We start from the raw sequence: 22,739 nt of genomic DNA, 5'->3' as shown, positions 1-22,739 counted from the left end.
AAGCAGACTCCCCACTGAGCAGAGAGCCTGATGTGGGGCTGGATCCCAGGACCCTGGGATCATGACCTGAGCCGAAGGCAGAGGCTTTAACCCACTGAGCCACCCAGACGCCCCACCAAAATGTATTTCAAGAATAAAGTTAAGCTGAACTAAGCAAAAGTTAGTTTTCAATTAGTTCCCAACCCCAACTTTCCTTTGCATTTTGCACTTTCTTTGAATCTCTCTCTTCTTTCATCAAAACTTTGTTTCATAAAAGAGCTGATGTTTTGTATCAAGGGTAGATGTATTTCAGTCTTTATAATAATGTAAGTTCCTTTGTTAAGTTTCCACTGTTTTTGGAAGAAGACATTTTTGGAACAGAAGGTATTTTCTACTGCCCAGCAGTTTCACCATAAACCTACCTACGAGTAACCCTTTAAAGTGCCCGACTTGTGTATTTAAATATGCAATTTATTTTATTTCTACAAATAGTTGATTTAGGCAGAGTACCAAGTTGTTTGGGATCTTCGATTTGTTAACCGAGTTTGGAAAGGTAATTTGGAAAGAGGTTAAGACACCAGTGTATGAAATACTTGTCAGGAGAAAAACCCTTTCAAGAATGAAAAGGACCTTGCCCAATCTGGCCCCCACCCATATTACCCTCAGCTATAGAAGGTCCCTGGCCTGGTTTCCTTGGTGTGAGATCTAGGTTGTGTGGAAACTGTACGCTCTGTTACTTCCCCAGCCACTTTTCCCAGCACAAAGGAATACGCGAGCACCAACTGTTGGGTGGCGTTAGTGATTGAAATATTAGTTTCATTAGAAGCACCTTTTAAGTTTCGGAGGGCTTTTAAACCATTCGCGTCACTGTAACCCGCTGAGGTCAGGGAAGTCGACAGGCGCATCCGTCCCGAGCCCGGTGGCCCAGGAGAAGCTGAGGGGGCCTTAGACGTGGGAGAGAAACACCGCCCAGAACTACCCGCGAAAGGGGCCGCGTGTGTCCGGCCAGGGCTGCGGCGGCGCGGAAGGCCCCGCCCCTCGACTCCCCTCGCTCCGCCCCTCGGCCCCGCCCCTTCCCCGGCCGCGCACCCGCGCGCCCCGCCCGCGGACGGAAGCGAGAGCGAGGCTGAACGCCTGACGTCAAGGCGACACCGCCAAACCTCGCCCAGAGTCAGGCGTGTAAACCAGCCGGAGCGGCGGCGGCGGCGACAGCGGCAGGACCGCCGTGGCGCCGGGAGCAGCGACCCGGAGGGAGCGCGACGCGCGGAGCGACGCGGGCGGCGGGGACCCGGTGACAGCGTGAGAGGTTCGCAGAGTGCGTGCGTGGCCGCTGAGGGGAGCGGCGACGGCGGCCGCGCGGGGCGGGGGCCGGGCGCCGGCTGAGGGGAGCGAGCGGGTGGGGTGCGGCGCGGGCCGGGCGGGGCGCGCGCGGCGGTCAGGGACCCTGGCGGCGGCGGCGGCGGCTTCACGGCGCGCGGCAGGTGGTGGAGGGCCCGGCGCCCGACCGGCGAGCGCGCTGTCTCCCGGGCCGGCGGGGACGAGCCGCCGCCGCCACCGCCGCCGCCGCGGGGGAACAGCGCGCTTTGCGGAAGGGGTCAAATGTCTGAAATATGGCGGAGGAAGTGAGAGCCCGAGGACCCCCCCCCCCCACGCACACCCGCTCGCTCCCTCCTGCCCGCGGCCGCCGCAGCTTCTCTCGCTACCTTCCGTCCCCCTCCGGCTCCCCGGAGCACTCGTCCGCCGCCCCGGAGCCCCCTCGCTGACCACCTCGGTGCCCTCCTGGGTGTGGGTGGAAGTTAGAACGGAAACCAGAAAGTTGTCCTTTGAGAAGACGCAGCTTCCCCCAGCCCCGAGCCAGGACGAGGAGCGTTCGGGGGAAACCACTCCCCGGCGCCCTGCAGGCTCCAGCCTGACAGGGAAAAAGTTTGCCTGAAACGGGACTGGTTTGCTCCATTTGTTGCGGGAAGTGGCAGGAGGAAGGCAGCGGAGGGAGCCCCACCTAGTCTGGCAGCAACCACCGCGTAGGGAAAAACTGTTAAAGGGGCCTTTCCCTTCGTCAGCAAGAGGAAATCTCTTTTCTTTTACAGAGGGAGACAAAATCCAGGAAGTTTGTCGTCTTCTCTTTTTCGCCATCTCAATGTGTCTAATCCTAAAACTGTCAGCACCATGAGTTTTATTTAAAAACTATCCCAAATTAACCAGGCCATTTGGATTTTTCTTCTAAAAAGAACTGATGACTTTTGGAGAAAAGATCATCCTGGCGAGTTTAAGCACAAGATTTGCTTCCCCTTCGCCCCCCGCTCCCATAAGTTTAGCAAAACATTTTTGCTCTGCAAAACATTTGGAAGGAATGTACGCAGTTCTGTATTACAGTAACAGGAAATTACATTTTTAACGGGTAGAAAGTTGACACTAAATGAATATTGTGATTTTAATATTTTAAGATTAATTCAGTCTAACTGGATTTTCGTTTTGCTGGTAGCATCTGATATATATCGAGTGCTTACACCGTAAAGCTTCTAACTCGCAAATTTTTTACTCTTTTTTGTAATTACAATGCTGTTTAGACTTGCTCAACAAAACCTTATTTTAGCAAGAAGTAACTGTAAAAGAGGAGGACGTTCATTTAACTTCAAACTCCTAAAAGCTGACTTTTGAATAGTATTTGAGTCATAATGGAGTCATGGGACTTTTTAAGGGCCGGAAGGGACTATTTAGGTCATCCAGTCCCACCCTCTCATTTTATGGAGGAGGAAACTGAGGCCTAGAAAAGATAAGGTTAGTTAGTGGCTTTGCTGACTTGTAGGACAGTATGTAATAGAGAACCAGGAGGAGGAAATAGAATATTTTTATAGTGAATTACATTTTTACAGGATAACAGTCATATACAGAATGTTAGTATCTTAGTCAAATAGTGTGGAAGAACCACATTCTCAGATTTTAGGAGAGGAAATTGATACTCAAGGAGGTTAAGTAACTTTAAGGACACAGAGCCTGAATAATGGTTTTATTTGAGCCCTTCCTGCTTTTAAACTATACATGACACAGTGTTTTCACTTGGATTTTCTTTTTTGAATTCTCAATAAATTGTGAGGTTGCCTTCTCTGAGTAAGCCACAAAGTAAATCTTTAAAACGCCTGTAGCCCGTTTAGTTTTAATGTGCAGATAGCCGAATACCACTGAAGAACCCAATAATAAACTGGCTTAATTTTTTAAAATGTGATAGAGGGCTTGAAAACAATAACTCTGACTTTTGCGTTCTCCCCATAACACCTCCGGCTTCACTCCATGAATCGTTGTCTCTTTCTTTCTAGACACATGTCACTTCCAACATTCTGTTACTGTTCTGTTATCATTATTCATTTGATTTTTGTTACCTAGTTCATTGAGTTGTAAAGTCCAAGGACAGGATGTCTTCTTTGAATGCCCCAAAGCACTGGCATGGTACATTGCACTTAGGTAATACCAGTTTCTTAAATGTAAGCGCAATGAGGGTAGGGACCATTATATTCCCCATTGTATTCTTAGTTCCTAGAGCCTTGTCTGTGCAGATAGCAAGGGTTTAGACTTAAGAATTAACTGTAGTGAACATACGAGAATATTATTTGAAGAGAACTTTGTCTTCCTTCAAAAAGAAACATTTCCACATTGGCTTGGAATCCTTTTAACTTTACAAATTGATTTCATTTTATCCTCAAAACAATCCTTACTAGATTTCCAATATAGAATTCCAGTATTTTCTCTTAGCCATAGAAAGGGAAAGTGAACCCCCATGGTAAAGAGTCATCATGTAAGGAGCATCTGTTGAGATGTAATAAAAGAATTAATTGTGAACTTTGATCATGTACATAAATATCATATTAAGTGCATTTTCTAGTGTAATTCAAGACTGGTAGAAGGTCTTTCCAGAGGTCGGTAACACAGTAACTTACTATACATGTTGTTTTAAATATAAAGTCTAAGATTTGGATGAGAAATTGCTCACGTTCAATTTTCACTTTTGTAGTAGGTACTTGATGAATATTTGTTAAGGGGGTAAACTTAATCAGTGAAACTAGATCTCAATACAAAGAAAATTTGGCGATTTTACACAGGTGTTTATTTTTTTCCCAAATGTGTAATTTTAAATAAGCAATTTTATTATTGAATACCAAGATCTCACTGATTGGCACGTGTCATTTTCCTAGACTAATCAATAATATGCTCCTGTGTATGTATTAATAAAGAGGGTGGGTATTGATCTGTACTTTCTATATATGACTTACCAGGAATAGTTTAGTATTTATGAACTAAATAGTCAAAAGTGCTTTTTTGTTGTTGTTGTGGCAGTGATGTCACATGTCTATAGAAGAACTTTGATAAGATCTTAAAACTTTATAAGACCACACAAGGTTGTGATTAAATAAATGCCTTGATTATTTTTCCCCTCTTGTCATTTTTGAGGATTCCTTAGTCTTAGAGATTAGGGTGAAGTTTTTACTATTAGCCTTTTCAAGTTGAATTTCTTGTAGAAAAAGTTTAAAAAACAGACATTTTGGATGATGGCAATGATTCATTGTAACACTGGACAAATTTTTCAATAAACAGGAGTACTGTACTATGTGCTGAAACACTGTACCATGTGTAATGCTGTACCATATGCTGAAAGCCCAATATTTTTCAGTGTTCTTAGATATTTTGCAATAGTATCCAAAGGTACTAATTACCATTTGAGGACTGTTGTTAATTTATTAATTCTTTGGAAATCTCATGAATACATTGGAAGCAGTAGCTACAAAGAATAGAATTTATCCATTTACAAGAAAGACTGGCTTGCTATATATATATATATATATATATTTATAATCTGTTGTACTTTGAGCCTAGTTGAACTCTGGATTCTAAAACCAATCCTTTAGGTTGGGAGAAGGGAGGTAGGGTTATGGACATTGGGGAGGGTATGTGCTATGGTGAGTGCTGTGAAGTGTGTAAACCTGGCGATTCACAGACCTGTACCCCTGGGAATAAAAATATAAGTTTATGAAAAATAAATAAAAAATGAAAAAAAATAAAACCAATCTTTTAGTCATAGAATTTCTATTTTATAAGAAGAAGTGTTATGAGGAACTTCTGTGCTGCCTTTAAAAAATTAAAACCACTTTTTAAAATGTTGCACAAACAAAAAGAAATACCACTATTTCATTCCTCACACTGGTGTGTTTATTCCTGGTGTTAGTCAAATTAAGGGTATACAGCAACTGATTATTTCAGTAGCAATTTAGAAAGAATTTTTGCTCAGCATTAATAGAGGATCAGGAATTTTTAAACTGTTTCCAAAGAGCCTTAAAACTTATAAAAGAAAAAAATGAACATTTAGGGAAATACACCCATGTTTTAAATAATATTTAAATTACTTATCAAAGGGAAAAATATCTGCAACATGAACTGAAGAATTTCCATCTGGTTTTTATTGTACAGAACAATATTCTGGAATATAACTATAATTAAAATTGATGGTATTTGAGGTACTTGAGTACTAGAAATATGTTCACTTTTAAATTAAGAACCCTAGTCTCTCTAACCATAGAGAATAATTTTCTAATGTTCTGATTTTGGATTTTACATTGAGCTGGTTTCTGAAACTTACTCTTGTAGTTATGCTATTTTATGATTTTATAGTTAAGCTGCTTTATATACTTCATATATTTTATGCATATAACCAATGAGACCATTTAAATTTAAACCAGATTCTGATCTCATGAGATAATTTGCTAGGTAATCTTTTTCAGTGGTGAGGAATTGAATATTTTTAACTGTTGTATAAGTAGACTCAATAAAGATTTTTTTTTTAAGATTTTATTTATTTATTTGAGAGAGAGGGTCAGAGAGGGAGCATGAGAGGAGGGAGGGTAAGAGGGAGAAGCAGACTCCCCGCTGAGCATGGAGGGACCTGGGACTTCAGGATCATGACCTAAGAAGAAGGCAGTTGCTTAACCAGCTGAGCCACCCAGGCACCCCAGACTCAATAAAGATGTTAAAGGAAGAGAGCATTTATTTAACACAGTTAGAATTTTGGTTGCATTCAGTTATTGCCTTCTTGGAATCATCACCTTCACTACATTATAAATCTTGCTGAATTTTTCAGTAGTTGATTTGAAAGTCTAAATATATACTTTTAATAGATTTTTTTTCTTATATGCAAAACTTAGCATTTTATTAAGTAACTTTATTTTGAAAATATACAGTGAACTGGTTGTCCCGATAGTGGATTATCTCTACCTGTTCCTTTCCTCTTCTTTGCCTTGTGGAAAAGAAAAAAGATGAAAGAAAATCTGTTTTGTCCATTTAATAGCAATTTTTGGCAAAAGCTTCTGGAAAGGAAATGGAAAATGTTACATAAAATAAAATCCTAATTATCTGTGTCTTCTAAAATTTATATTTCTAAAGTTTATACATTGGAATATACTTTTCCTGCTCACTTTATTCTAAAAAAAAAATTGGGAGACTTTCTGAGAGTTCTCAGTAAATGGGACTGAGGATGTCAGTAAAATAAAAGCTATAAATATAAGCTCTTTAATTAGTAGGTTTTGGGTGTCAAAGTGGTATGCATATTGCATCCAGCTGTTAAACGTTGTGTTTTAAGGTTATAGTGAAAACATTACTATCACTACTTAATGATAGCAAAGTTAAATAGCTGCTAACTAAGATTGATAAGTTATGGTTACGTTCCTTGAAAATAAAACTCAGGAATCCCTGGGTAATCTTGAATTCTGTACTGGACAGATAATAAAGATGGATAGGGATGAAGCATGTAATATGTGTCTGTTTTCTTTTCTTGAAATTGTGCAACTTGAGATATTGCATTGAATTTGTGTGGGTAAGACTGGCTGAGTTTTTAAGTGTATGTCTTTTGAATTTTCTTATTAAAATATTTCAAACAGAAGAGTATAAAGAAAAAAATTAATATCACTTTTAATACCACCAGAACAGTGAATTTCTAGGCAAAATTTGTACCTCCTTTTTCTGAACCTTTCCTACCTCCTTGGTTCCTTAGTGGGAACAGTGGCTTATACTTAAAGAATCATCATAAATGATTATAAAAGAGATACTAATACAGTATTAGTTTTTGTTCTATGAAACTTTTCTCTCTGGCATTGTTTCTCCCAATTGAAGTTATTCATTAAGGCATGAATAAGGACTAAGAAAGAATAATTGTGACTGTGAACAGCTTAACAAATTGTCTGGTTCAGGGATTTTCAAAATTTACCCCAGGGAATCCTGGGGATTGCCTGAACATTTTCAGGAGTCTGCAAATACAAAACTATTTTTACAATAATACTGAGATGTTCTTTGCCTTTTCACAGCGTTGACATTTGTACCAATGGTATAAAAGCAGTGGTGAATAAAACTTCTGCACCTTAGAACAAATCAAGTCATAACACCACACTGTATTCATAATCACTGTATTCTTCACTGCCATGCATTAAAAAACTAAAAAACTTTCACTGAAATGCACTTGATGAAGAAGTTTTTTTAAAAAAAGGTGTTTTTTTTTTTTTTAATCAAATCTTGGCTCTTACACATAATATTTCAATATAGTATGACAAAATGGAAAGTATGCTTGAAACACTATTTTGCTGCCATATTGAGGGTGAAAATGGTTGTCTATAGGAAAAGCATCTGTGTAATTATTGCAGTTGCAAGCTGAACCAGCCGATTTCTTCATAAATACTTTTTATCCTTGAAGGAACGACTGAATAACTATTCAGAGTTATTTGGACCTGGGTATTGGGCTGACATTTTCTTGGAAATAAACAGAATGAGCCTGTTGCTTTAAGGAAAAGATCAATACTATTTATGGTCAGTGATAAAGTTCTAGTTTTCAAGTGAAAATTAGAATTTTGAAAAATTTGTATCATCCACAGTGCTCTTGACTGCTTCCCAATATTTAGAAAATTTATCTGAAGATATTGATGTTAATGAACATGGTTTTTTAAAAGTAATATATAATGTGTCAATATTTGAAGATCCACATAACTCTTTACACAAGTATTTTCCAAGTGTTCAGTGAATGCATGATGTTACAAAATCATGCATGCATAAGAAATCCTTCCTAAGCTCTAGCTAGACCTATGGATTTTAATGTTAAAGCAGACCTCAAGTTTATTGGTAAGGTTTTCCTTTCCAATATATTGGAACCTGTTGTCAGGTTTTGGTATAGTATCAAAGGAGAATATCCACATTTATCTGAAAAGGCTACTAAAATATCCCCAGCTGTGTGTTTACATTCACTTTTTTATTTACTCATTTTTCCATGCTTTGCTCTCAATGTACAATGTCTTTGATTTATTTAGTTTATATTTTTGTTGGAGGGGAAGATAAGAATAGGAACCAGAGATACAAGTGAGACAGTATTTTCATGCACTTCATCTTGACATCTCTTATTAATACATAATCATTTTAGGTTGAATTTTTTTTAAAGATGCGTTCAAAGAGAGGGTGCGTGAGCATGAGTGGGAGAGGCTGCACGAGGAGAGAGAATCACAAGCAGACTCTGTGATGAGCATGGAGCATGATTTCATGATCCTGAGTATCACAACCTGAGCCAAAACCAGGAGTGGGAGACCTAACTGACTAGACCACCCAGCACCTCCTAGATTGACTCTCTTAATAGTCTTCTCCTTGAGCATTCCATTCCCCTTTTGAACTGTGTAATAAATTAGGTGGTTGGTATTTTTTAAGCCTATTTCTTGGTTTTAATACTTGTACACCTGATATCTCATGCACATAGATTGCTTGTGTGCCCAGATTTTGACATAGCCTTAAAAAAGCTTTTAATAGTTGACTTTCTTAGGAGTTTAGAGTATTTAGCAGCTTTCCTGTAGTAAAAGCTATGGACTTTCTCCCATTTCAAGTTTAATAATGTCTCTTTGACCTGAGTATTTGCTGTGTTGTCTACCTTTAGTAGATATTTTTTAAACAAATTATAATATCCTTACCTTTTGGGCGAAAACAGTTTCTTGTTCGTGCTTGTTTGAGAATAGTCGTAGCAATCCTTGTTAACAACTATTTTTATAAACCATTTGTCATAGTACAGTTCCGATTTTTAAAGTATTTTTAGGCTAACCATTCAGTTCATCTAAAAAGTTTCAGAGTATGAGAGAAGATTGGTAAGTTGTAGATTATACTGTACTTAGTTTCTTGGAAATTTAGTGCCAGTTATTCCCCTAGAGGTAATAAAATGAGTGTGTTCTGTGAAGAAAGAGTAGTTGAGTCTGAGTTCTATTGGTTGTAAGGACAGAATTGACGGAAGAGGCAGACTCCTGGAGTGGAATGGTTTAGAGGAGTAAGTGTGAAAATGCTAACTTTGGAGTAGCTTTGAGGAATAAGCATTATGGAATAAGCATTATGGAATAAGCATTCCTGCCTGCCTGAGCTAATCCCACAGTGAGGGAGGGAATTTAATAGGAAGCTTTAGTTCTCTCTATATTAAACAAGTACCTGGTCAGCTGTTCTAGCTGTTCTGAATTAGGGAACATACTGAGGTCATATTTTATGTTCAGGACATTCAAATTAGTCAGAAGGTTGCCACTGGCTATTGCTTATTCAGTTTTAGTTGCTAGCTGAAAAAATTTTATGTAATTTCCTCTATTTTAGATTTTTTACATTTAGGCTTTTTTTTCTTTCTTGCAAGAGTCCTGTCACCTTAATTCATCATCCTTCGACAAAGAGAAGACAGGATATGCAAGCTTTTAAGGATAGAAGAGCATTCATAACATTTTTTTTATTGTTTACATGAAAGTGATGATGGTAATAGGAAGTGGAGAGGTAGGAGGGCAGGAAGTAGAGCAGAAAAGAATAAAGATGATGATTAAGAGATTCTCTTTCTAATGAGCAAAGCTACTCTTAACTGCACTCACTTTAGAGTTCAGATTAATAGGAATGATACACACTTGGAAAAGCATTTGTGATACTTTAGTGATTGATAAATCTTGTCTCCTGAGAAATGGTCCTGGGTAGAAGATAAATTGATACTATCTATTGTGATATTATGGGGTTAAAGTAAAAGTTTTATCAGTAAACAGTGTAAGTTGAGAGTATGTTTACTTTTACTCCCCAACAGGCTTTTAATGCACTTTTCTCTGAACCTTCAGTGTTTAAATTGGACACTTATTTTTCTCCTAAGTTTTAGCTGATTACTTTGAGCATGAGTAATAAATTTGAGAACAAGTTAATGTCTCTCTCTCTCTCAGGATTTATCTTTACATAAGCCAGTTTGATTAACTAACTGGCTTTTAGGTCTTCTTGAGCTCTAAAATTCTGTGTTTCTGTGATACTACCCTTGTTTAAGCCAGTCATCTCTTGTTTAGACTCCTTCAAGACCTTCCTGACTTGTTTCCATTCTTGTCCTCCTCTACCTCAGTCTCCACCTAGATTTTTAAAATCATCTTCTAAAAATGTAAATCAGATCATATAATACCCTCCAGTCCAAGCTCCCCTCCCACCCACTCTAGTGGCTCAAAGTAGAAGCCAGATCCAGTTCTTGCTTACTTCACAATTTTATCTCCTCTCTCCATTGTTCACTAAGCTCTACCCATATTGGACTTCTTTCTGATCTTGACCCAAGAAGCCCTTTACCATCTTTTTTTTTTTTTTTAAGATTTTATTTATTTTACTTATTTATTTGAGGGAGAGGGCACACCAGCCAGGTGAGAGGCAGGGAGAGAAGCAAACTCAGAGAATCTGAGCAGGGAGTCTGATATGGGGCTGGTCCCTGAATCCTGGGATCATGACCTGAGCCCAAGACAGATGCTTAACTGATTGAGCCACCCAGGTGCCCCCGCCCACCGTCTTTTGAGGTTTGGTGTTTACAGCTGCTCTCTAGCATGATCTTTCCCTACCTCTCTGACATTCTGCTAAGTAGCACTAGATCTCGGCTCAGATGTACATTTAAGGGAGGTTTCTCCTGATCACCTATATAAAGGAGCATCGCCTTCATTATCTTCTTAGCTCTTATCATAATCTGTAATTACACTTACCCATTTATTCTCTCTTGCCCTCCAAACTGTTTGTTTCAAGAGAGCAGGAAAGCAATGTCACTTCACCACCACAATCTCAAATGGTTATCCCAATAACTGGCATATGGTGCCAAATGTTTTTTATTTTAATAAAAAGGATATATAAGGTATTGAATGATTTCTTTATCACTTCCCATCATAGGCTACTTACACTAATTTTTTGAAGTGTTACATCTATTTCCAACTATAATTCCTCATTATTTAGGGCTTCTGTCCCTGGTGACTGCATGTTTTTGAGAGCTAATTTTTCTCAGTTACTGGATGTTAGGATTAAATTGAGGTTTTTAGCAAAGGCATTAAAAGTTAATATGAAATTTTGGGGCGCCTGGGTGGCTCAGTGGGTTAAAGCCTCAGCCTTCAGCTCGGGTCATGATCTCGGGGTCCTGGGATCGAGTCCCGCATAGGGCTCTCTGCTCAGCGGGGAGCCTGCTTCCTCCTCTCTGTCTGCCTCTCTGCCTACTTGTGATCTCTGTCTGTCAAATAAATAAATAAAATCTTTTAAAAAAAAAAAGTTAATATGAAATTTAAATAGCAGTTCAAAATAATAATTGATACCCAAATGAGTGATACAGAAGAGTGCTTTTAGAGTCAAAGGAGTAGCAAAAAGTCATAAGCTCTAGTAGTCAAAGAAGAAATTATAAATGAGGTGGGATGTGTACATGATATCAAGAGTATGTAAGTTTTAGACTAACAGTGAATCAGGGTGGGCAACAATACAGAAATTAGAATATGCAACGTATGTTCAGAGGAGTGTTTTGCTATGGTAGATGTTTATGAAATGGATTACTGGTCCCCTTAAAATTCTTGGTCTCAGATCTTTGGAATTCAAAATTTTGTGGAAAGATTTGTCTTGAATTTTAGTAAGAATAATCAAATTAATATTTCTCAAGTGAAACATAAACAGTCACACTAAATGGGATGAATAAAAACTATAAATAGCCTCATAATAGTGCTTAAGTGAAGTTTTGCTGTATAAAAAAAATTATCTACTGTGAGAAATGGATCTGAAATTGTTGGAAATGCTTTACTCTTTATTACTTTGTGTCTTTGGGGAGGACATCAGGGTCTGAAAATGTTACTTTGAAGCAGTCAGCTTGCAAACAGTCTCTGCCAAGGAATTCTTCTTGACACAGATTCAGGATGGAATGCACTGCTTAGGCCTATGAATCTTTAAGGTTATGGGAAAACCAGCTAATTCCTAGGAGTCCCATTAAATGTTTGGAAATTGTATATTGGTGTATATTTGGGAAGTGTATATTGGTGCCTGGAACATAATAAATGGTTTTTAAAATGTTTAATGATTGAGAATTCATATGTTAGCCACAATTTCTTAATAGATTTTTTAAGTCTTTTAAGATATCATGTGATTTGTCTCCCAGTTCATAAGGGTTCTAAGAGTTATATAATACATTTCATTGTTAGAGTACAGTCTAGAAGATTGAAATAAGACTATTACAGGACTAACATAATCTCTAAAGATTCTTGATGGAATCACTCATTTTTCACATGGAAGGAAGTAAATATCTGAAGATGCTTCTTTGAAACTCAGAATTGATTACAGAAAGTGCCTGCCCACTTTTTGTGGTTTCCCCATATGCTCTCCTTATTCTAACAACCTAATTAACACCCAGACTTTGGTTCTCATTGCTTTTATCCATTCATTTGGTACATACTAATTTCCAGGAATGCAAACATGTATATATTATTTTTTGGATACTGACCTCTATTTTATAGAATTGCCAAGAAAGGCAAGTTCTGAAGTGACTTTTAAAAGAAAAAAAAATGCTTACTGACCTAATTTTGGAAGTTAAGTGAAGTAATGTATCAGAAAGCCAAATAGAAGCATTATTTAGGGCTTCAAAGTGTGGCATGCATTTTATTTTTATGAATGGTGTTTATTTTATTCAATCAGTGTATTTGAAGAAACTGAACATGGTAAAGTGTAAAAGGAAGAACTTAGTGAAAAATAACTTCGTAAGGCAGTTAGTTGTATAAGCCAGTGTTAGCACTAAGTAGCTAGCCTAAACTGCTGCTTAGCTTGAGATACTAAAATTACCAGAGAAAATTATGGGAACTACCTCTGCTTCCCCTGTTTTTTTGTAAGTTGGTTAATTTTTCTCCTCTGAGCTTTTGGCAGGTTTACTAGGGAATTTTCCATTAGAAATGTCCTGGCCTTGAAATTTCATTTAGATTGTAATTTAGTCATGCAAATTATGAACCCACAGTCTAAATCATGGCTTTCTAGGTATGGTTTCTCATGCATTTGGGGACAGTCTTACTAAGCTTTGTCATTTAATCCTAGTTAGGAGGTTAACAGTAAAATAAAATAAAATATTTTTACAGTCATTTATTCCTTCTCTCATGGAACACACTAATTCTGTTTATTTCTGAACTCAGCCTTATGTTGAAACAGATTGTAAAATAGGTTTTTTAAACAATGTTCCCCTTTTAAACAATGTTCCCCTCCCATCCTTGTGGAGGGTGGCATTTTGTAAAATCTGAGTATTTATATTAAAAAATATTTGTGGTGGTCTTCCATTATGAAATCAGGTGTGGTTTATTCTGGAATCTTTACCCATAAATTCTAATTTACCTGCGAGTACTAAAGTGCCTCACTTCTGATTTCTTTTACTTTTGCCCCAACAGGTCATAAACTGTACTTAGTATATATTTGCTTAAAATATATAAAAGCAGATATTTTCCCTAATAGGGATATTTCTGGCTAATGTAGTTTTCTCATTCTGCATCTTATTCAGAAGACATTACTGAGCACCTTTGGTGTTAGTGTTAAATTCTTGAATGACAAATCAGCAAACTTGGAAAAAATACGGCTTCAGCTTGGAACAGAAAAATAATGGTTAGCTTTCTTGGTCATCCCTTTGAAGTGATCATATCTCTTTCTGTGATTTGCCATAGTTGATACATTAAGAGCAGGTTATTTAAATTTACTGAAGAATCTGATTTCTGCAGACCTGAAGAACAACAGACTCTCTTTTTCTTTATTAAATTTTGGGACAGTTATTTGAAAGCAAAATGATGAATATAATTGTTTCTGGTGAACCCTGACTTTTCTTTGCTAGGGATACAGGTCTTAGGGTCTTTAGGAGGAACAGGGAGGTGTTATCAGAGTCTTCTAGAGGTACTTTTGAAAACTTAATGCGCGGGGCACCTAGGTGGCTCAGTTGGGTAAGCCTCTGCCTTCGGCTCAGGTCATGATCTTAGGGTCCTGGGATCAACTCCTGCATCAGGCTCTCTGCTCAGAGGGAACCTGCTTACTCCCCTCCCTCTGCCTGCCTCCCTGCCTACTTGTGATCTCTCTCTGTGTTAAATAAGTAAAACTAAAAATCTTCAAAAAAAAAAAAATGTGTGGCATGTGTGCACACATACACAATTCCTACTATGATGAGAGATGTCACTGATGACCACCTCTGTGATACCCCTTAGCTTTCCTAGGCTTCTTCGTCTTGAGACTTAAATGTGATCTGACTTTGAGACCTTCCTTCCTACCAGTTCCAGCAGTGGTTTTGTCACCTCTTCAGATATCCCATGCATGGCTCCTTACTTGTCAGGCTAGGATGTGGCCCATATGGGCCAGACCTTATCTAACAGAAACATAGTATCTGCCTCAAAATGTCTTATATAGACGTATGCATGTGTGCGTTCACATTTATTTTTAGAGAGACTTACCAGTGTCTGAAAAGACATGGGTCTAAATGAATCTTGGTCAACAACCTTGCTTTGTAGAAAGTAAAAATGCCAAGAACTAGCTTTCCCAGCCTCCTGTGCAGCTAGGGTGCAAGTACTTGAGGTGCGTCCAGCAAACAAAGGAATTTTCTAAAATTCAAGGGAAACTGCAGAGCTCCAGTAGCATGAATCCTTCAGTGTGAAACTGTTTATTAACTACTTCCAGAACCAAAGTGGGCAAATTTTTAATAGATTCAGCTTCTAATATAAAAGTACTTACTCAGCATGCCCTCCTTCACAGTTTCATCTATAAAGGTTGATGGAGTTTTAGGGCATGTTGGGGACTTACCTTCTTGCCGTAGGTTCCCCTAATAATACTGTTCAGTCATTCTCAGGAATAGTTTTAAACCACTGAATCTGTTGACTAAGTGAATAATGAGTGAATATGGAGTGAATGCATGATTATAGTAAAAATGAGCATCAACTGTGCCAGAACCCAAACCATTGTTTTTGGCAGACAGTCTTTAGCATTCAGGCATACCCTTCTCAGTGATTCCTTCAGGGTTGGGGTGGGTGGGGAGAGATTTGCATATTACTTTGCCGCTAATCACCTTTGTAAAACTATCAGACAACAGTGCTAGTTCTTTAGGGGAAAGTATTCTACAGCAAAAGTTTTTGAATGTTTTTAGAGTTGTAACCCTATTTCTCCTTCCTCTAAACCCCTGTAGTCATTAATTGAGACTATACTCTTTCCCTTTGGGACCAGAGTGGGTCTCAGAATCATTCTCAACACTGCACTCCAGGTAGCTGTTTAGTTTTGCATTGGTGTTTGAGCTAAAACCCATTTGCCACCTGTGAATAAATAGACAAGATTTATCTTTATTTCATCCAGGGTCTACCATATAGGGTAGATAATAAGCAAACTTTTTCTCTAAAGGACGAAATAATAAATTTTTAGCCTTTGGGGACTGGACCATACAGTCTCTGTCACAACCATTCATTTCTACCAGAGCAACCATAAACAGTATGCAGTTGCATGGCAGTGTTTCAACAAAACTTTAATTACCAAAAAAAAAAACAAAAACCAGGCAGTAAATGGGATTTGGTCTGAGGTCTGGAGTTTGCCAGCCTCTCCTCTAGGGCAAGAAACTGGTTTTGATTCATTCAACAGATAATTGCCTTCTGTATGCCAAGTGTGTTAAGTGCTGGTTATGCTGCCATTAACTTTACACTTATATCCCTTGCCATGAGATACTTAAGACTTTTTTTTTCTTTTAAAGAGAAAGATAGTGGATGTGGGAGGGGGGAGTTGGTGAGGAAGAGGGAGAAAGGGAAGAGAAAATCTTAAGCAGGCTCCATGCTTAGTGCAGAGCCTGACATGTGGCCTGATCTCAAAACCCTGAGATCATGAGCTGAGCCAAGATCAAGAATTAGATGTTTTAACCACCTGAGCCACCCAATCCCCCTGAGATATTTAAGTCTTAACTGGTATTTTTTATGCATGTGGACAGATCCAAAGCAGTTTTTTGAGGAAAAGTATGGCCTCCCCCATAAATCTGTTCCATTTGTCCATATAAATGAGATCTTAGGCAAATATGCTAAGTGGTGCCATGATATGTAGTAACAATATTAGCTAAAGGAAATCTCGGTATGCTTTGGACATCACATGGTGTGATAGCTAATACTCTGTTGTGGAAAATAGCCTTGATACATGCATCTGATATCTGCACTGTCTGCCCATGGTAGGTAGGTACACAGTATTCATATAGTCTTAAAGAAAAGAAAGCTAAAATTGCTGACTGTCTTAGCGATCTTTTTTCAGTCTCTTGCAATTTCCTACTCTATGCAGTATATTGTTTCTGACTTCTTAATTTTAGTTTTTTCATCTCATTATAGGTTTTTGTTGCAACCTGTGCTATTTATTTATTTGTTTGTTTGTTTTGGTGGGGGGTAGTTGGGAGGAAGGAAGAGAATCTTAGCAGTCCCCCTGCTGAGTGAGTGCAAAGCCCACTACAGGGCTCAGTCTCATGACCCTGAGATTATGACCTGAACTGAAATCAAGAGTCAGTCCCTTAATTGACTGAGCCACCCAGGTGCCCACAAACTGATGCATTTTAAAAGTAAGCTGTATATTTATTATATTTCAATAAAATGCTTAACATTTCTAGATGTATTGTCCAGGCTTCTGTTAGAACTGCTTTTGTTCATTTAAAAAGTAGTTTAGTTTTCTCAGTCTCGGTTGTGTTTCTCTTCAGATCATCCAGTACTGTTGCTTATAAAATGAGACCACGTTCTTGACCAGTACTCAGAGATCTATGTTATGTTGACTGTAGACAGACTATCTTGCTGGTTTTATTTACTTATTTGTACCCTGAGATCACTCAGACTGTGCTTTCTATTGTAGTCTAATCATATTCCTGCATTTTGCTGCCTTCTGTGCTTTTGGCTTTCACTTTTCTTTTCTCTAATGTGTTCTTTCCTATTGAAATGCTGTGCCTTGTGTTCATTTGCCACCTTCTTCATAAGTTTGTTCTTGACCTCTCTTCAAATTTCATATTTCTGTTTCTTATATTTTTCATATTTTTATCTCATTTTTCCTACAAAACTGTAAACTTCCTGAAAGCAAGTATGTTTTGTTTATCTTTGTAACATTCATAGTGACTTGCACTTAAGGCATATTAAAATACTAATTAGATGAAAGGTACTCCTAATTAAGCAAGGGACTATGTTTCTTCCTGAGAAATGTCCTTAGTCTTGTATCCAAATGAGAAAACTCATGTCAAGATACACCTTAAGTTGGTAAATACTATACAAATAGTGTCTCTTATGGTAAACACTCAACGTAGCTCTTGTGCTAAGTGCTGCACAGTTTGGTTTTTAATTTCCGTATTTTACTTCAGAGAAGAGTAGGATTCTGTTGTGGCAAAAGACAAACTATGTAATGCCCCCAAATGTTTGCAAGATGTTTTTTAAGCCTTCCCAGTTTCATATCTTGAAGATTATGAAACATAAGAGGAAGCAAATTCCCATTAAGATATATTCCTCTTAAGATGAGCAACCATCCTGATTTGCTCAGGACTGAGGATTTCCTGAGACATGAGACTTAAGTGCTAAATCAGGACTGCTGGTTAGAATCCACTTTATGATGTAGCCATCTCCTTTGCATGTCTCTGTGTCGGCACAGTTTTAAGAAGTGTAATAAATGCCTAGTAACTGGGTGATTGGTTTGGTTGGAAGGAGGTGTTGGGGCACTTGGGCTTTTATTTGTTAAGTTTCTGACTATGATTTTGAACATTTTCTAATGTTCAAATGAAAATACAAAAGTATTTAATTAATTGATCCATTTAGGAATGTATTTGTATATCATTGGTGACCTTATCAGAAGGTGGTCCTACCCAACTTTTTAATTTAAAATTGCATATTCTGTCAGATGATTAATGCTTTATTTAGATGTACCTTATTAGATAAGGCAAAGTCTGAGGTGGCCTGAAGTTTTCCTTAGTTAACCCTTTACAGCAGTTTAAGCTTTACTCATAGATTTGCTTTGCAGAGACCATGTGTCTGAAGAAATGTCTAGGATGGTCATACCTTTGCTGGAATTATCTCTTGTATATGCTCATGTATAAAGATCGGAGAAGTCCATGGCTGAGAACTCTCTAATAGCAGGGGTATAACTTCCAAGTTACTAAAAATCCTTTTAAGTTTTATCAGCAGTTAGGTAATAGTGACTTAACTATTCTGGGAAATACACTATGCATGGTGGTATTGTTGGAAAAGGGCCATTAAAAATTTTGATACTTTATACCAAAAAGGACATTAATGACCCAGTTCCTTCCCTCTTCCCCCCTCCTTCTTTTGTTTTGAGTTCCCTCCCATTTTGTAATGATTAAATTTTAACTCTACCTCTTGGGGCTATGTAGAATAATAATAGCATCCTTAATTTGATTAATCTTTGGCTAAAATAGACTCTTCTGGACTGGTTTGGTTGGTTGTTACCCTCTTGTTATTTTTCTTGTTTTAAGAATGTGAATAGAATCCTTTGATGTTATTTTAGCTTTTTAATGGTTCTTTTTGCCAACCTTTGGACTTGCCAGCTTATGTCTTGGGCCATATTGTTGTAGAAAAATTACTTGTGCCTTTAAAACAAATGTATCCAACGTTATATACCTATATAGAAATGTAGAGATCAGATTTGGGTTATGGAAAGACTTGAGAAGGCAAGACCATGGAAAAATTTAGGTTGAAGTTGAAAAAGAATGGTCTTTTTTCCAAAAAAGAAGGAGGGAATCTGTACTTTGCTTATAGTAGTTCTAGTTGATTTTTCATAGTTAAATTTTCTTTTAGACTAGATCTTAAGAAAAGAAAGTAAAGTAAACACTGGCAGTGGTGTCACCATAACAGTAGTTTTTTGTTTATTCCTAAAGAAATGAGTAAATAAGATCTAAGATAGTTACTGGTCTGTTTACAAAAGGCTACCAATAAAGAGGAAAAGGGAGCAAGTGTAAAGACACTGTGTGGCATTTTGTGGGCAAATGATTTTTCTGTGTTATGGTTTATTGTACAACACAAGTTAGTCACTGAGTATTTTGCCCTGAGATACTCATTAAGCCCAGAAAGGTTTTTGGTTTTGTACAGTAGTAATCTTTTCTGTTCATATTTCTGTTTCTCATAAATTGGCAAAAAACTCCATCACATTTCATTTGATGAAGACTTAACGACTAAAACTATAAACCTTAACATTGAGATTTCTAATCATCTAAATAAATTACATATTTCACATTAATAAGCCAGGAATATTGAGTGGAACAAATTACACCTGGTACATTTATAATCTTGCTAAAAAAATCAGTGTTCTGTTTTATGCCTGAAGCCTTTTGAATACAGACAGTGAGCATCTTCTTTCCATTCTCTTTAGGAATAAGATGCTACTACCATGTCCATACTATTGTTAAGTTTTTACTCTGCTGTCTTTGAAACCTATTGCAAAAGATAAAAGGTACTTCCTGAACCGAGTCTGTTCCTCTTAAGTCCCCAATCTGATTTAATGGCCTCACTATCCATGTTTCATCATACTGCATCATATTTTTCTTTCCTTACCTATCTAGTCAGTCACCATGTTCTCTTGATTGCTTCTGTCATTCCCCTAACCTTGGTCACTGTCTCTCAGCTGTGGCAACCTCTTACTGAATTCCCAGAATTCAGAAAACAAATACTTAGTTTCTGCGATCTTAGTAAAGCACAGATATGTTCATATCATTTCCCAACTTGCAAATTCTTTGTCTCTCAGTTTCTGGTAGAATACAGGTCAGGGGCACCTGGGTGGCTCAGTGTTAAGGTTAAAGCCTCTGCCTTTGGCTCAGGTCATGATCTCAGGTACCTGGGATGGAGCCCCACTGTTGCGCTCTCTGCTCAGCAGGGAGCCTGCTTCCCTTCCTCTCTCTCTGACTGCCTCTCTGCCTACTTGTGATCTCTGTCTGTCAAATAAATAAATAAAAATTTTTTAAAAAGGAGAAGAATACAGGTCAAACTCTTAAGCTAAGAGGGTTCCCTACCTCTTCAATCCACTCCCCCACTTAGACCACATGCACTCCTCATCCTTTCCCCACAGAATGCCCTCATTTCCCAGTGAACTCCCCTGTTTAAAATATCCACTGGTCTGGTTTAAATACCCATTTAGTGAAGCCTTGCTTGACATACCCTTTTAGGCAGAGAATTCTCTTACATGTATACATAGCACTTTGTTCTGTAGACCCTGCTTGACTGTGAGGTAACACAGTCCAAACACTCCATTTTGATGTTTTATTTATTTATTTTTTCATTAACATATAATGTATTATTTCTTTCAGGGGTACAGGTCTGTGAATCGTCAGTCTTACACAGTGCACAGCACTTAGCATAGCACATACCCTCCCCAGTGTCCATCACCCAGCCACCCTATCCCTCCCCCCATTTTAATGTTTTAAACTAATGGTTTCTGGGGTATAAAGGCCTCTAAAATACAGTTGTCATATACTGCCTTTTTCTCAAATTTCTAGCATGCCCTACCTCTTTGTGTTCACAGTCAAAACTAAAATATCTCTAATCTGGTCATTGAAATTCAAGTGTATGACAGGTTAGTATTTTCCTTCATATTTGCCTCCTGTATCCCACCCCCGCCTTTTCCTCTTTGGGAAATAATGAAGGCCCTTACAGGGTGATGAAGGGGGGAGAGAGTGCAGTTGATTCCAGAGATGCCAAGGTAGAATGGACCAGACTTGGTAACGGAATGGAGAAAGTAGAAGTGTTAGTGACAGTTCCCCCAGGTACACAGGTTCCTGTAATATACTGTGCTTTTGAGGCACTGCAGGTGCTTCAAGTTGAACACTGTAAATAGATGGGATTTTTAAAATAGCGAGTAACACTGCTTACTGTGTGTTATGTGTTTTGTTAAACATTTTCATGGGATAAGTTATTTTATTTGAATCTTAAAAACTTTAAATAGATATTATTACTCCCATTTTCAGATTAGGAAATGAGGGACCTAGAGGCTAAATAGCATGGCCAGGGTCACTTAGCTAATAGTTAGAACTGGCAGTCTAGGAAATCAGATTAAAGCCTATCCTCTTAACACCTACATTTTCCTGTCTTACCATTTTTTCAATTTAAAACCTTGTTAAATAAGGCATGCATGTTTCAGATTCTAAGATATATAGCCAGTAGTAAAGCTAATCTCCATACTCCTATCCATATTTACCTAAATTATGTTTGGAATACACAGCAGATCTTTGAGTCACTGTGTACACCTATAGAATTACTGCTAGATCTGACGAACCAAAAAAAAAAAAAAAACCATGACAGGTTAATTCTTAAGTCATGTTCAAAAAACTCTGGGGAGCAGGGGAGAGTTCTACATAAATTCGATATATTTAGAGGGATCTGGTAAAAACTAATAGGTCATTTTTGAGCCAACATTATTTCTTCCTGTTTTCAAAACATGAACATGTAAGACTTAATTTTTTTGTCACAAGCTACCAGCGCATCCCTTGATTTTGCTGAGAAAGCTAAGAAACAGGTTCTTCTGCATTTGTCATATTACTGATAAATTGTTGTACTATAATTTCTCAGAGACATGATCAAATACTAAACTGAAAGGTAGTAACTCCAGTAATAAAGCTAGAAAACTTGATCTTAACTTGGATGTCATAGTATATGATGGAATAAGCTTTATTTACTGGCAATATTAATCCATGAAAAGGTCAAGGGAAGAATTTTTTCCTACTTGAGATATCATAAAAACAGGTTAGAGAAAATGCTATGAACAGTTTGATAGTCTACAAATTATACACTTGACAAGATTTAGAAATCTAGTTCACAGAGAAGACTTTTCTCAGCAGAATGTAAGATTGGAAGCATTTCCCTTTTGCCCTCATTACAAGAGACACAACTCAAAGTAAATATGGTAAGTAACAGCTTATTGATTTTAACAGCTTTCTGTTTATTTTGAAGTCCATTGTTAGTTTTATTTTTAAAAGAGAGTATGAGAGGTAGTGTTTGGACCTCCAAAAATAATTTTTAAATCTGCTTAAAAGTTTTGAATTCTCTCATTGTCTCCCAACAGATTAGTACCAAGTTCTCCTGACATTTTAGTTAGTTTTATTTAGGAGGGCAAAGAGAACAAGTAATCCTCTTCAGCTGCTAAAATACTACTTTGGGAGTTGGAGGCGGAAAGGAGAAATCAAATATCATCTCTTCCAGAAAGTGTTCAGTGGGAGAAGTCACTTGACTTCAGGAACCAGTAGTTAAGTTTTTTACTTAGTCCTTTATTTATAATTTAAGATCACAGAATTTCAAAAATGGATGGTTGGGGGTGGGTGTCGTAGGAAAATAATGGGGATAGGATTACTTGAGTTACCATAGTTTTGGGAATTTTCTAATTTGACTATAACTATTTGGAGACTCTATATGACATATTTTAATGGAAAGGAATTATGCTTTTTGAATATCACCACTTTTCAAGGATTTGATTCTTACAGCCTTTTT

The 22,739-nt window shown here is 37.7% G+C and overlaps 1 protein-coding gene across 1 annotated transcript in view; it reads left to right on the top strand.

Annotated features, from left to right (window-relative positions):
• The first annotated feature begins 1,174 nt into the window (after positions 1 to 1,174).
• Positions 1,175 to 22,739, top strand: part of RAP1B (RAP1B, member of RAS oncogene family) — a 44,101-nt gene continuing 22,536 nt past the window's right edge. The window contains exon 1 of the mRNA XM_044229161.1: positions 1,175 to 1,285. The gene's annotated coding sequence lies outside the window, so the exon portion shown is untranslated. The remainder of the gene's footprint in view (positions 1,286 to 22,739) is intronic.

Source organism: Neovison vison, chromosome 12, assembly GCF_020171115.1.
Source record: "Neovison vison isolate M4711 chromosome 12, ASM_NN_V1, whole genome shotgun sequence".
NCBI lineage: Eukaryota > Metazoa > Chordata > Mammalia > Carnivora > Mustelidae > Neogale > Neogale vison.
Note: the sequence above shows the minus strand (reverse complement) of the source record. Positions and strands in the feature narration are given on the sequence as shown.